Source organism: Coenobita brevimanus, chromosome 70, assembly GCF_032717465.1.
Source record: "Coenobita brevimanus isolate Jiangsu-jjx chromosome 70, ASM3271746v2, whole genome shotgun sequence".
Classification (NCBI taxonomy): domain Eukaryota; kingdom Metazoa; phylum Arthropoda; class Malacostraca; order Decapoda; family Coenobitidae; genus Coenobita; species Coenobita brevimanus.
The window spans coordinates 37,507,262-37,523,463 of record NC_137023.1 but is presented as its reverse complement, the minus strand read 5'-3'; positions in this window follow the sequence as shown (position 1 = coordinate 37,523,463).

Sequence of the window (16,202 nt, the reverse complement as noted above, 5' to 3'; positions counted from 1 at the left end):
TCCGCCCCTGTTACACTCACAATATCTCCCCTTCCTTCCTCTGCTCTCTAGTTGTTCCCACTTTTTTTTTTTTTTTTTTTAAACAATCGGGAATAAACTTAGCCTAATATTTCACCCTCCTCTCTCTCTCTCTCTCTCTCTCTCTCTCTCTCTCCTGGCCTAGAGAGGAGGTACTGGGACCTGAGATAACACTTTCAAACACAGTCCTCATTAAATATTTATCTCAATCACTCCCCGCCTTTCCTTCTTTTCTCGTTCTGTAAGTGTTTCTCTTTTCTCTTTTTCTAATAATTTCTCTTTTCTCTTTAACTGTTTCTCTTTTCTTTAACTATTTTTCTGTCTTTATTATCTTTCTCTTCTATTTATATTTCTATGTCTTGTTTTATCTTTTACTCGTTGTCCTCTTTCCATGCTATCTCTTAACTTTATTTCAACACACTGTCTCCTCCAGTCTCACACAATGTTCTTATGTAAAATGTCTTGCATAATATCTTGCAGTTTTTACGGGCTCTCACAATACCTACCATACTCTCTCTCTCTCTCTCTCTCTCTCTCTCTCTCTGATTTAAGCGTTCCTTCTTGCCAAATCGTGGCTTTATGAGTTCACGGTCTGGATGATGTGTTTCCATGACTTTACTAGCTGAGTGAGTGATTGATTGATTGATTGATTGAGTGAGTGAGTGAGGGAGTGAGTGTGTGTGTGTGTAAGAAATCGGGGTTTCACCTATATGGTTCTTGAGGTGGCACTTCCATCCTTCAAGGTCTACTTACACTGTGTTTTTTTTTAATTTTTTCTTCTTACAACGCCGTGCTGGAGATGATCAACGTCGCTCTCGTTTCTAGTAAAAAAAAAAAAGTGATAGGGAAGAGAAGAAGACAAGGAACGGGAGCACGATGAAGTAAGAGCCACGATATCCTCCTTAGCATGGACAGGCACTAGTTTAACTTCTTCACATCGACGACTTGTATTTAATTTTACGATTGCTACCTCCAGGCGATTTCATTCCGATTACGAAACCTTTCAAACAGGCCGGGTTAGATACTGGTTTCAACGACCCCTTCGCTACACGTCTCCCCTAAGTAGAAGTAGCTGTAGTAGTATTAACAACCCCAGATGCATCTAAACGTGAACATGGCGGACTGCAGACCCAACCTGACCCTATTCCACAAGCCATACTCCTCTTCTGCGGGGACAGGGAGGTGAATGAGGGATATTTGTCTGACCGGGCAGCTCCACCATCTGGTCATATCGGTGCCATCACCTGAAGACGTCCCTAAAGATGAGCACAGCTATCTAACAGCAGGAAGAGTAAATCAATATACAAGTCACAGGATTCAAGTGGTTATGAAGACGAAAGTACCCAAGAAAAACAAGACCTCAACTAAGCCCTCTGAAACCTGGCACAACACTAGCCACATAAAGTATTCATCAAGGCGTAAATATTGGAGCAGTTCGAGTGTCGTATCCAACTATAAAAACGCAACTCGTGTCCTGCGATATCCGCTACGGCCTTTCCCGACATGACGCACCCCGACATTACGGTAACAGCGAGAAGCCGTACACTGTCATTACCCCGCCACAACATAACCGTGCTTGCTGTACATATTTAAGGTCAATTTCCTGTCGTGCATTACATTTTCACTGACAGGAAGAACAAGAGACATGGGATTTTTCGTTACTCGTCTTTTCTTAGTCTTTATGGGGGAAAAAACATCAGGTCTTGACATTTTTCCTCTTTTATATATATATATATATATATATATATATATATATATATATATATATATATATATATATATATATATATATATATATGAGGAAGAGAAGGATAAAGGCTTGAAATAATATGACGAGAGAGAGAGAGAGAGAGAGAGAGAGAGAGAGAGAGAGAGAGAGAGAGAGAGAGAGAGGAGGAGGAGGTTGGAGGGGAGAAAATGAAGAAGAATGGGAAGGGAGAAACGAAGATACATAGGCGAAATTCGATAATGGAGAGGGAGCTGAGGGAGATATGAGAAAGGGGAGAGGCTCGCTAGTGTATTTTGTATTTCTGTACCATAAGATAAATAATAACACCTAAACTAAATTATGAATACAGCTGCGTTACGTAGGTAGGGATGGTAGGCAAGAGCAGGCAGGGCAGGTAAAGGACGGCAGGGTAGACAAGTGATGTTAAGGTAGGGAAAGGGAGGCAGCGTAGGTAAAAGACGGCAGGGTAGAGAAGTGAAGTCAGGGTGGAGAAGGGGAGGCAGGGTATGTAAAGGACAGCAGGGTAGAGAAGTGACGGCAGGGTCAAGGTGGGGAAAGGGAGGCCGAGTGGGACTGGGGGTGGAAGGAAGAGGATAGAGTAATATCAAGAGAGAGAATAGGAGTAGAAATAATGGGCATAGGCGGCAAGGCGAGGTTTGGTGTGTTTGTCCACGGCGGGAGTTGAGGCTTGTATTTGTCAAGCCTCCAAAACAACCTTCAGGATAAACAAGCCTCCACAGCAGTATACTTTGATCATGAATTCTAGTATTTTCGTATTTCATTATTTTAATACTGACTATAATATGGCTGTGAAATATCTGACTACTGTACAAGTGAAGGAAATTAAAAAATGAACCGGCAATCTTATAAACCTTATCAGCTGAGGAATGTTCGCAAAAATTCACTCGTTTGGCTGTAAAATTTATGGTAAGCTTAAGAAAGTCTGTAAATATTCACTATAATATGACTGTGAAGTGTATAGCAAGCTCAAGAGAGACTTTAAATATAGGGCCGTATACAAGAGCGGCGGAGGTCGGTGGTCGTGCATATAATCATTAAGCGAGGCGAGAAAGTCAGGCGGTCTCAGGAAATAATGCGATATATTCTCGCCAGTTCACACAACTTTCCGCATTACCATACTCCCAGGGGTACTACTTCTTGGGTACTGGAGCAGGCACTGCTCTTTGGAAGGTGCGGGGGGAGGGGGGAACGGACAGGGAGGAAGAGTGGGCGGGACGAATAAACTGAGTCATTGAGAGGAAAGTGGGGTAAGAGCGGGGGTATTGGACGGAGGAATATGGACGATGCAGGAAAGAAACGTCGTTGGGGAGGGGTTAAAGGGAAAGAGGAGAGAAGCAGGAAAGGGTAAAGGGCGAAACTTCTCTCGCGCTCCGTGTGCAGTTCGCGTCCCAGCACCGATAGATACTCCGTGTATTGTTATTAATGGCGGTACCCATTTTACCTTGTTGGGCAGCGCACATTTTCTGTATTACTGCAGTCGGATTTCAAAATATCGTGCTTCAGATTTTAAAAGATTTCTGAGCTTAAATGGGGTTACTTGTTTTATATATATATATATATATATATATATATATATATATATATATATATATATTATATTATATATATATATATATATATATATATATATATATATATATATATATATATATATATATATATATATATATATATATATATATATATTATTGCCAGACATACAATCCCGTAAGGGGTGGCCATATATATATATATATATATATATATATATATATATATATATATATATATATATATATATATATATATATTGCCAGACGCCACAATCCCGTAAGGGGTGGCCATATATATATATATATATATATATATATATATATATATATATATATATATATATATATATATATATATATATATATATATATTCCTTGACTTTCGTCAAATAACAGTAGGCCTTGGTTGCTGTTTTTTTTTTTTTTTTTTGGGGGGGTACGATAAAATTGGTAGTTTATCACGAAACTCTTTCACCGTTGCCAAAATTCGACTTACACTGCTGCATTTCTGCATGTGGCCGTGCTAGATATCATATATTTTGTGTTCACTTTAACTACGCGTAAATTTGCCATCTCCCCAACTTGAACACTGACTTATAACAAAGGTAAAATATTAGAACACGGTGCTAGTCACGAATAACTGTGGAAATTGTGCGCACCCACAATACTACAACGGGAAATAAGCCGCAAAGTACGAAATTCGCCAAGTGAACTGAATAAACTATAGCTTGTTTCTCATATCCTTACAATATCTATCCTCCCAACACCACCATACGCCGTGGCCTTTCTGACAGTTTTCTCTGAAGCAGATGATTTGCATGAGGGTGTAGCGTATATTTCGGCCTTTAGATTACACTGGCTTCTGGTCCACATTATATTACGATACCTGAGCTGAGTATAACGTTTACCTGCATCTCTCACAGCCAGAATAATACATTTCGAGGTAATGAATTTTTTTTTCTTAATACGCGGTATAAGTTATTCTACACGATAAATGAATCGAATAATAAATAAATAAAAATTCAAATTAAAAAAGTGTGGTAAATGACATTTAAAAGTATTATGATATGCGGTAATTAACTTGAGTTGTACAAAATGTAAGGTCAGCCGGTTCCACATATCAGTACAGTGGGCCAGTTTAAACATACGGGGAAATCTATTACATATGGTGTAAACTTTTGAACAAAATTATCCATAACTCGACTGAATAAGAGGTTAAGCTGATCTAGGTTATGATCAAACTTAAGTAACTCCAATGAACAGCTTATCCTAGTAAAATAATAAAAAAAAAAATCCAAAAGCATATATATTTCTCCTTTAAAAGTAAGAAATGTAAGCTATACGTGATGTTACATTTTTAATTATGAAACCATCCACATAATTACACTTCCGACCTGGAGGGAGTAGATTACATTAATTAGGAGGTCATCTACGTGACTGCCAGAACTGATGGAAGTAGGGAAGATGTGGGAGTGTGCACTGTGCAATGAGGGTGTAGAGTTGGCAGTGTGGTGGGTGGCAGTGGGTGAAGAAGGAACAGTATCGACAACCCCCTTTCTCCATTAAAGATGAGACACTTTTTACTGAGTACCAAACAATATCGGAAGATGAAACATGCAGTATAAATTCAGTAATCTCAAAACCTCTCACTGTAGCTTCTTCAGACCGAAATACCGATCCCTAACTGAATAACATCTGCTTGTAGTTGGAAAAAATTTTCATGCATATCGTGGTGAAGCGTTTCGTGAAGATATTTTTTGCAGAGAATACGCTGGTGTAAGTCATGGGAGAAACCACACTTTTTACTTCCAAACCAACTCTCTACTTGGATAAAACTAAAAATATAATGACGAAAACGGTTCCTGAATATGATTCATCTGAACTACACATAAAATCTACACTATCAGATGCCATAAAAAGGAAAATAAACTCGTTAAAGTTTCACACGCAACTTTTCACTCTCACATCAATAGGCGACGAAGCTTCAACAACAAAAAATAACTCTGGAAAAGCCGGAAATACTAACCTGTCACTCATTTCTTGGCCAGAATATTAGTTAGGCTGATGAAGTATTATACACAACACATTCTTGTTATTTCATACTGATTTTTTTTCGAAGGATCGTCTTTTTTCACATTCTGAAAGATGGATGCAGCCTTCATTAGACCCTTCAATACCAGTAATGTTTCTTAAGGTGACGTAAACAGTGTGGAGAGGGCAAGGCAAAGCTAAATAACTACGTCATCGATGTGAAGAAGTTATTTAGGTTTTCTCAGAGCTGCGTTCATGGAGGGAAATATCCGAATTACAAAACGCTGCCTTCACGATAATCTTAGTACAGTACGTTAAACAGCAATACCGTATATAAGAAACTTTATCATACTCTTGTAACTTCAGGGATACATCATACACTGACCTAACTAAAATAAAGTAAAAAAAAATAATCAGAGACATTATTTCACCCAGAATAAAACTGACTAAATATATATTTACAAAAAAAAAAGGCTTTAGGTTCAACATTTTCTGAGTTACACTTCAACTTCACAGCATATAAAAGAACTAAATTTAGGTTCAAGAATTTCAGGGCTGTATTTCAATTTGACAGCTAAAACGTAGGTAAAAGAACGAATCAGCGAAAATCTGTAAGCCATTTCCTTCCCGTATGGTACTCACACACACACACACACACACACACACACACACACACACACACACACACACCTTTGCTATTACTGGCTGGTGGTACACGCCAGAATGAGGGTCACGTGAAAGAAGGGGGTGTTGGAGGTGTAGCCTACTGTGTATGTGTAAATGAAAAGTGTAACAGAGAGAGAGAGAGAGAGAGAGAGAGAGAGAGAGAGAGAGAGAGAGAGAGAGAGAGAGAGAGGTTTTATGGAAGGGTGGAATGTATAACTAAAGGAAAAGGAGGAAAATACTGAATGAAGGAGGTAAAGGAGGAGAATATAAGAACGAAGGAAATAACGAAGGAAAAAAGCAAGGAGTCAAGGGTAAAGGAAGATAGACACACACGTGAGGTAAAGGAAAGGTGAAGTGTAAGAGTGAATGAAAAGTACGAGAAGGTTGATAAAAGACGTAAGGTCATGGGGAGGAAAAGGCATGAGTGAATGAAAGGTACATGAAGAATGAATAACAGACACGCGTAAGGTAGAGTGGGATGGGCTGCAAAAGTGAATGGAGAGTGCGGTAAGACTAAATAGGATATACGTGAGGCAAGAGTGAATGAAAATTGGAGAAAGAGTAAATTAAAGACACTCGGAAGTTTTTTTTTTTTTTTTTTTTTTAAGCCGTGACTGAAGGGCGCAATACAGGTGATCTACGGGTACTATGAGAATGTTAAATGGATTATATATGAACTAACATTGGAACATGTCCATCACAAAAGTCCCTCCCACCTGTCCGTCACACCTGTCCGCAACATCTATCAACCACACCCTTCCGTCTCACCTGTCAATTTCACCTGTCCATTGCCTTCGCGTCGCTACTGATCATAAAGGCACGCGCTAGTTGAGAGGTTAACCCCTTTCTCTCATGATCACAAAAATGGAATCTTAAAAGGCCATATACTGACGCACACACGCAGCACACGCGAGGCAAGTAAGGGATGCGCGCGAGCGCGCACGCACACACGCACACGCACACACACACACACACACACACACACACACACACACACACACACACACACACACACACACACACATTGCCCTCAGGACCCAGGATTTCAAAATAGTACTCAAAATGAAATGTTTGTGATAAATGTCCTGGGTTGGGGACGAATTCCAATTGCTGACGAAAAAATGTGATAGTCCAATACAATGTTCGCAGTTTCCCTTCTTTAGTGATTCATTTTGCATATTACACCGTTGCATTTCCGAATATGGTACCTATATATTTTAATACCGTGATAGATTGCATTAATAACACACTAGATGATAGTATGGTGCCTTGTGGAAGATAAATCGCTGAGGAACTGGTGCTACGAAATCCTTAAAGGCAACGAGAATAAGGCACTTAGACCCTCTCAGTGCCCGGTGAGCTGTGGGTGAAGCGGTGCGGAGCATAATCCGGCCATGTGTGTTAAATAAAATACAGGTGCGTTGATCAAGTGTGGTAGAGATAATCGTGTGCATGTCTATCGGGGCCAGAAGTTCTAATATTTCACTTTTCCTACCTTTCACTCTCCTTTACAGACTAATTATCTTAGGGTGAGGGAAGCTCTCTATGTTTCTTTACCCACACTCTGATCCGATGCGTCAAGAAAGTAAGTGTGAAGTAGACGCAATGGAAAAGTAGGAGAGCTTTTGTTCTTAAAAGTACCTCACTCGAAGCATGTTCAGTAAGTCATAAATATATTGAGCATGTAATGTAGTACGATCAAAGGGGTGTGTGGAGACGAGGAGGTAGTGTGCTTTGGATGAATGACAGACCACTGGAGCGTTCAAAGTTTAGAGGGGACACAAAAACATGCATCAGTCCTTCCACTAAAGTTACTCTCTCACCCTTCTACTGCCTCAGTGAAGTTCCTGTAGTATTTTTGTTCAAAGCTCATCAACAAACCCTCTTCCCACTGCACATACATACATACATACATACATAACTACATACATACATACATACATACATGCATACATACATACACACACATTTACAGTCCCCCTCCCCAATTCCCTACTTATCTCTCGACCTTGTTTTCTATATATCTTCCTCTTCCAAACGCCTTTCTCTCATACATCTTAGAGTTTTTTTTTTTTACCTGACAAAGATTACTAGTGTCTCTCTCTCTCTCTCTCTGCCTCCAACTCCAATTGAGCTACCTTCTATCCTTCCACAATCCCTCCCACTAGCAACTCCCCTTCTCCCTTCCCATCCCAACCCCCACCAACAATATCAGCGTGAGATTGGCACAGTCCTCCCAATAACAAGATCCTGCCTCCAGCCTCACTCCATTGTGCCCCACCATCACCTCAACAACTTGTCTGGATGAGTGGGTGGCTGTGTGAGTAGCTGTGTGAGTGGCTGAGTGGCTGGCTGTGTGAATAGCTGAGTGGGTAGCTGTGAGAGTGGCTGTGTGAGTAGTTGTGTGAGTGGCTGTTACATCAGGGCATTGACGCATCCACATCACTATGCATGGATGCAGTATAAAAGGCGGTCTTGATAACGCTTCTATAGAAATTCACATGGCGCTGCTTTTGCGTTGCGGGAATAGCTTAGTCTGCTGGTGCGGGCGTGGATGTGGCCATGGAAGAAGGTGAATAAATGGTGCGGGGCAGACACTGATAAGGCTGCCTGAGCCGTCCCTGCAACACGAGAAACTACACCGCTGACTGGAAGAGAAGCGTTGTATATGGATCACACTGTACAATATCTTCCATAATGCATTCACGCCTTTGCTAATCCTTTTGTCTTTCCTTCATTAATCCCACTTCTCTTCTCTCCTAGTCTTCCCTTTCCTGTCTCTTTTCTTCTCTTCTCTTCCCTCCTCTAGTCTCTCTGTTCCCACCTTCTGCTGCCTAATTGTTAATCCCTTCGGCGCTCTGTCAGTCATCTCCTTCTCATCTCTTGTCTTCTTAACGCATCGCCTCATCTATCCATTCCTTCTCTTTTCTCTCTTCATCAACACATTACCTCTATTCTACTCAACTTCAGTTTTTTACAATCCTCTCTCTCTCTCTCTCTGTTCTCCTATCCTTAATCTCCTCTTCTCTCCCTCCCGCCTCCTGCTTCCAATTAAGCCTCCCTGCCACTCACTCAACCAGTCCCTCATCCTCCACAGGGAAGGAGTTTTGGCAGACAATATCTCACATAAAAGGATTACACACACACACACACACACACACACACACACACACACACACACACACACACACACACACACACACACACACACACACACAGTTTTCTTTGGAAGGTCTGTATGAGGAAAGAATCAAAGCCCTTCCTAATCTAAGTAAAATAAATTCTGTGATAAGAAGAGGATACAAAAAACGTCATCATACTGAACATGTTGAATCAGAAATAGGGTACAGTTTAACAGCCACTTAATATCTACCTGCCACTTGCAACTAGAAAATAACAGTGGTGGATAGGTAACTCTGACAGTGTAATGCAAGTATATCAATGGCATGGTATTTATTCAGACGTTGTAGGAGTATGCTCTTATCCTCCTGAACATCGACCAGACCTCAGCACAACACCACATCCCTCCTCCACAACACCGTAACAAACTGCCGCTACACACTGCACCGTCACAGTACAGAACCACCAATAACTCACCTCCACAGTACCGTAACAAACTGCCGCCACTACACACTGCACCGTCACATATCTCAGTAATGCTGTTTATCTTACACATTCACCTCACGTTACTATTCTCTCCATCACATTTTGTTCATCCACGTCGTTCTGTTATTCTGTGTGACATATTTTGCTCATTCATATCATATTATTACTATGAAGGATAAATTTTGTTCAGGCGTTTTATATTATTATTATTATTATTATTACTATTATTATTATTATTGATACATTTGTTTTATTCCTGTCAATGTGTCTTTACGTAGGCTATATCACAGTTTGTTCATTCATGTCATATTACTATTCATTCCGTGTCAAACTCTCTTCGGTCAATATCACCCCCTCCCTCCCTCTCCCTCTCCCTCTCTCTCTCTCTCTCTCTGACAAATCGTTCCGCTTGTGATATACGATAAACTGTTCGCCATACATATAAATAATGGTCACCGCCTAAGAGATATTATTACCGCTCGTACCTTGACAAGTTTAGCCAAATTAAAGACATCAGGACATATTAATCTGTGTGTGTGTGTGTGTGTGTGTGTGTGTGTGTGTGTGTGTGTGTGTGTGTGTGTGTGTGTGTGTGTGTGTGTGTGTGTGTGTGTGTGTGTGTGTGTGTGTGTGTGTGTGTGTGTGTGTGTGTTGATCACAATCCTCTTACTTCTTCTAATTCAAAATTACACATAGCTACCTGGTATATACGGAGAGAGATTTTGTGCGTTCCTGATAAAAATAAATCATGTGTGTAGGTGTATAATCTTGCTTGTCCATATTACAGAGAACCGCATTACTCAGATCCTGCCAAAACGGTGATTATTTTACCTGGTCTGACAGTTTCCTCCCTCTGCCTCTCTCATCTTCATCCTACCCCTCTCCCCAGCCACAGCAACCCCTCCGTATCAACACATCAGTCCCCTACCCATCCACTTCAACCCGACCCATGCAGCCGATCATTTCTTCCCCATCGACATCAACCCACCACTCTCTTCCCCATCCACATCAACTCCGTATCAACCCCTTCCCACCCACATCAACGTCTCCCTATCAACCAATCAATTTCTTCCCCACCCACATCAATTCCCTCTTTATTACCCCATTAACCCCCTCCACCCATCCATTAATCCCTCCCGCCAATGACCCAATCCAGACCCCGTAATTCACCCAGGGATATTAAAGCATCTGAAATACATTTAGGTGCGGCGCTGATAACAGATGGTGGAAATGGGAGTTAGTAAACGTGGCTGGATAAAACTTTATTCATCCCCCCCCTCTCTCTCTCTCTCTCTCTCTCTCTCTCTCTCTCTCTCTCTATATATATATATATATATATATATATATATATATATATATATATATATATATATATATATATATATATATATATATCTTTTGAGGAGGGAGGTGATAAGAGGGGAAGGGGAGGGCTGGATCACCTCGCTGGGACAATCAGGTTTAGGTAGTTAATGAACCTAATTAGAAGGTAATTTTAACTCTCTCACACACACACACACACACACACACACACACACACACACACACACACACACACACACACACACACACACACACACACACGCACAAATCCCTCAAATGATATCTCCAGCTGGCTCCTGAGATAATGCAGTAATAAAGACGACCACCAAAACCCGCAAATGAGAAAAAAAAAAAACCACGGCTCAGCGATCTTTAAAAATGACCTGTGGAAATCGCGTTTAATATCAGCCATCAATTCCTCCCCAGGCTTCTTCTCCACCCACAGTCACTCCGTCACCTTGTCTTCTTTCCTCATCTCACATCATTTCTCCGTTTCGTGTTAAATTTGCAGTTAACCTTTTTAATTTGGGGCGTCATTTGAAGTTCATTTTTGCTTTCTCCATGCGATTTTTATTCGGTATAGGAGAATTTTTACATACTGGAGGGGGTTAAATACAGCCTTCATCTGCCCCTTCACTCCTATTATTGTCAGGCTGAATAAAATCGTCTGGAGACAGCAGGAATAAGATTTAAAATTACGTCACCGTCGTTGGAGTCAAGGGGTTAATTACTGTGTTCCACTTTTTAGGCGAACAATTATTAAACTCTTACGTTATATTCTGGAGAGTTAGACGAGTTCCAAAGGTCGCATCCCCGGGTTTCAAAAGTTACTGCTCACTACCTTGTTATTTATCGTTATGAAGTGATCAGTATTCAAGACCGCAACGGGACAAAACACAGGAATGCCTCTGTGTGTTAATATTCCACGGTCTGATCCCTGGGCTTTTGTGTGTGTGTGTGTGTGTGTGTGTGTGTGTGTGTGTGTGTGTGTGTGTGTGTGTGTGTGTGTGTGTGTGTGTGTGTGTGTGTGTGTGTGTGTGTGTGTGTGTGTGTGTGTGTGTGTGTGTGTGTGTGTGTGTGTGTGTGTGTGTGTGTGTGTGTGTGTGATACATACACTATATTTCACCAGAACCACATAATCTACAAAACATTTTTCTCGCCTATTACAGTAGTTTGCGCGTTTAATTTCGAAATGTACATCAGCTGACCTAAAAGACTGTAGATATGAGCTGAAGCACTAAATGTGATGGTACAAATCAATTACTGCCTTGAAGATGTGTACATTAATAATAATAATAATAATAATAATAATAATAATAATAAATCAGCCACTGTACTGACCACACTCCGACTTTTCACCCACCTATAAAAGAAAAATAAAGTGTATTACTTTTTCATTTATTTATTATTTTACACAGTGAAAATTGACATGTTGAGAGAGAGAGAGAGAGAGAGAGAGAGAGAGAGAGAGAGAGGGAATGTCCCATAATATTTCCTCATGAGTATGTATAATCTCTAACCAGTTTAATACATTTTACTCATACATTATACACAATCACCTTAAGCTGTTCTAAAGACACAATACTTTTATGATATACTTATGGTAATTACCTCATCTGCTTAATTACAACGAGGGTGATGGATAATTAAGATCTGAGACGATAATATGATAATGTGACTGGTGGCGGAGCTGAGTGAGTGATGCGATGATGGATTGTGTGTGTGTGTGTGTGTGTGTGTGTGTGTGTGTGTGTGTGTGTGTGTGTGTGTGTGTGTGTGTGTGTGTGTGTGTGTGTGTGTGAGAGAGAGAGAGAGAGAGAGAGAGAGAGAGAGAAAGAGAGAGAGAGAGAGAGAGAGAGAGAGAGAGAGAGAGAGAGAGAGAGAGAGAGAGAGAGAGAGAGAGAGAGAATCTGTGGTATGGCAAAGAACTTAGATTTATCAACCACAGTGTCTGCCAAATATTCCTTCCACCTGATATGATTCCCAACACCGCTCTCATTCACGCCTACTCACACGTCCCTACCTACACGTCCCTACCTACACATCAGTACCTACACGTCCCTACCTACAACTTTTGGTCACTTCTGGTTCTCAAAGCCGCCACAGCTGATGGTATGTCCTGCGTAGTTACTGTATACAAAGTTTGCAGGAAGTCGAGTAACCTTCTTTTCTTCCATTTATACCTGTTGCAAGGAGAGTCTGGTAAAGGGGGCGGTGGGCACAACGGTACGGCTATCTTCTGCTGTATCTATCTAATCTATCAATCTATCTGTTTATCTATCTTTTTATCTATCTTGTTGTATGACTCTCAATCTGTTATTTTTCGCCATATCCTTCCAATCACAACTCATCATGGTTCCAACTCTCCATTCCAAACAGTCATCCTTCATGCAGGTCATTCCACTTTATCCTTCAGTATCGCTCTCAGTCGTTCTCACCACTTCTCTCCGCCACTGTTCCTCCTTCCACCTTGCTCTTGGATCCACACTTCCCTCTCTCCTCCTTGCTTTTGGATCCACTCCCTCTTTCTACCTCGTTCATGGATCCACTTCCCTGTTTCCACCTTGCTTTTGGATCCATTTCCCTCTTTCCACCTTGCTTTTGGATCCATTTCCCTCTTTCCACCTTGCTCTTGGATCCACTTCCCTCTTTCCACCTTGCTCTTGGACATCCTCACCATCCTACTCACCTCGCCAAGCAACCAATCTTCATTTACTGGGACATTTCATCATTCCATACCACTCCTTCCCTCCCCTCCAAGCCACTCACCTACACGTACTCTTCGACTTTCTCTTCTTGCACTGACTAAATGCGCATAACGTCTTTCAGCCACCCATTTCACTTCGACTGTTTCTTTTCTTATTCTTGCTATCTTCAGACGATTTTTTCACCTTAGGATACGATGGTGAAAGTGGAGGGGTTAGATATGACCTTCACTTAACCCCTTCACATCCAGGAGGCTCTCAAGTTGAATAAAATCGTCAAAGAGGAAAAAGTGTGAGGACAGGGAACAAGTTATTTCGATGATAATAACGAAAGTGAAGGAGTAAAAAGGTGAGTAAGAGTTGTAAAAGTGAAAGCAAGGAACAGACCGAGGGACACAGAGAAATACAGGAAAATGGTCCAACCCCGTCACCATCGTACAGGTATGTAAGAGTGAGAATGTGAGAGCAAGAGCTGAGATAACGAGAGGAAGGAACAATGCGATGGACACAGAGACACAGATCAAAGTGGTCCCACCTCGCCGACACCACCCCCAACGCACGGAGCAGCAACCTTTGTCACGCCTGGCCTGCAAAAGACTGATTAAAACCTCATTAGGGGATGCATGGGTAATGAATGAGCTCTCAGGCCGCCAGTCACGCCCTACCTTACTTCGCTTCGCCTCGCCTCGCTGGCTCGCTTCCTTTCGTCGTTTTCTCATTAGGTGCTTGTAAGGGATGCCTGAACTGGTGGCACCGATATCAGTGGGCGGTGGAACTGCTCGGCTCTACAAACGTCTTTCACCTCTCCCTATCCGCCGTCGGGAGGATGGTGGACTGCAAATGTTGTTCATTGTATTTTATCACTTTAATTTTCACCCTAATCAAACTGTGAGGTATTTGGCAGCTGTAGGAGAAAAGGCAAAAATACTACATACAAGCAGGCGTATACACGGCTTAAACGAGAACATTTATAAATACGGCTCCCGATGTCACAAGGTACGTGGCATGCACCTGGCAATTCCTTATCCACCTGATCATCCTCCGTGACACAGCAAGCCCATCGCCTGCCGTAGTTCACATCTAAGCATGAACAACCTTGTTGTTTTCAATACCCTTAACCCCTCCAGATCTATGACCTACGTAAAGTTTCAGTCCAGTCGCCATCAGACGATTTTGTGCAGCATAGGCGAAACATTTTACACTTATGAACTAAATGAAGACTATATATAACATCTCCAGTGTGAAAATTCTCTCCTAAGCTGAGTATAACTGTCTGGGGGAAGCAATAATTAAAGGAGACGCCACCGTAATGAAGAAGTTAACTCGACGTGTTTCCAGTTCAAAAGACCAGATCCGGGACGATTTATGCGGTAATCTCGGGACCAACCGCAAGGATGTGAAGCGAATGTCTCCCAGATTATTACACGGCAGAGTCTTTGGATTATTATGAGGAGGTATCTCAGAGCCATTCATAGGGGTCGTTACGTGGTGATGTCTGGAGGGAATGTCTGCAGACTCTTAGCGGAGGTTGCGTCTTAACCTTGAGGGGGATGTCCCTGAACTACGATATTGTTTCTTAACTTAATATGGGATTAATCTCCGGAGGACTTTAGGAATAACTTTGTTTTGCTATTTTTTAGTAAACATCATTGGATCAATTCAAGGGATGTTTGGATAGCTAGGGTAGTCCATAAAGCAGGATGTCCGGATAATAAGTCTCTGATGGTATGGACAACTCTAGTATTCAGTCCCAACAAACGACAGATTTATACAGCTAAGGGTGATTCAAAGGAGGTTACAGTTTTAATAGTAACACCATTAACACTCTCATGGTGGGGAAAACTCTAGTAATCACTTCCAGATGACTCCAACAATATTATTCAGCTGAGTCATGGGACCCTAAGAATAATGTCACCTTTTACCCTCTCAAAGTAGGGACAACTCTAGTAATTAATTCTAGCTGACATCGGACAATTTTCATCTCCTAAAAGTGCGTCATAGGAGCCTGAGAGTGTTGATATGGCCTAATACTCATCTCGTTTTCCAGGGGTGACTCGGGTTTACGGTCCCTCGTGATGATGCTGGGACAGAAGCCAACCTCTGCACCGCCGTAAAGATGCAGGACGTGCGATTTGCAACCTGATAAAAAGACCCCCAGATGAAGGACTCCCATCCTTATGAGGACCCATTACGCCATATTTGGGTGCTTAAGTGTTTTTACTGCCTGTGTTGGTGGCGAGGCAGGATAGGGAGGAGGGGAAGGGGGAGTTCAGTGCAGGGAAGGGGGGAGAGGAATTTTGCCATTTGCTGTAGGGTAGGAAGGGGGTGGGGGAGAAGGACACCAGATAACCAGTTTCGAGTGCCAGAATTACGTGCTTAATTAATGCCCCAGAAAATTTGTCAAAGTAAGATAAGCTACACAAAACACGCGCTAGCAAGCACCACATGCAACTCAGACTAGTGTCCTTGTTATCAAAACTGAGACTGCCCAGGGGTAAGCCAAATATTTTAACTCGTTTCTAAAAATCATGATGAGGGCAAAACGTTCTCTCTCTCTCTCTCTCTCTCTCT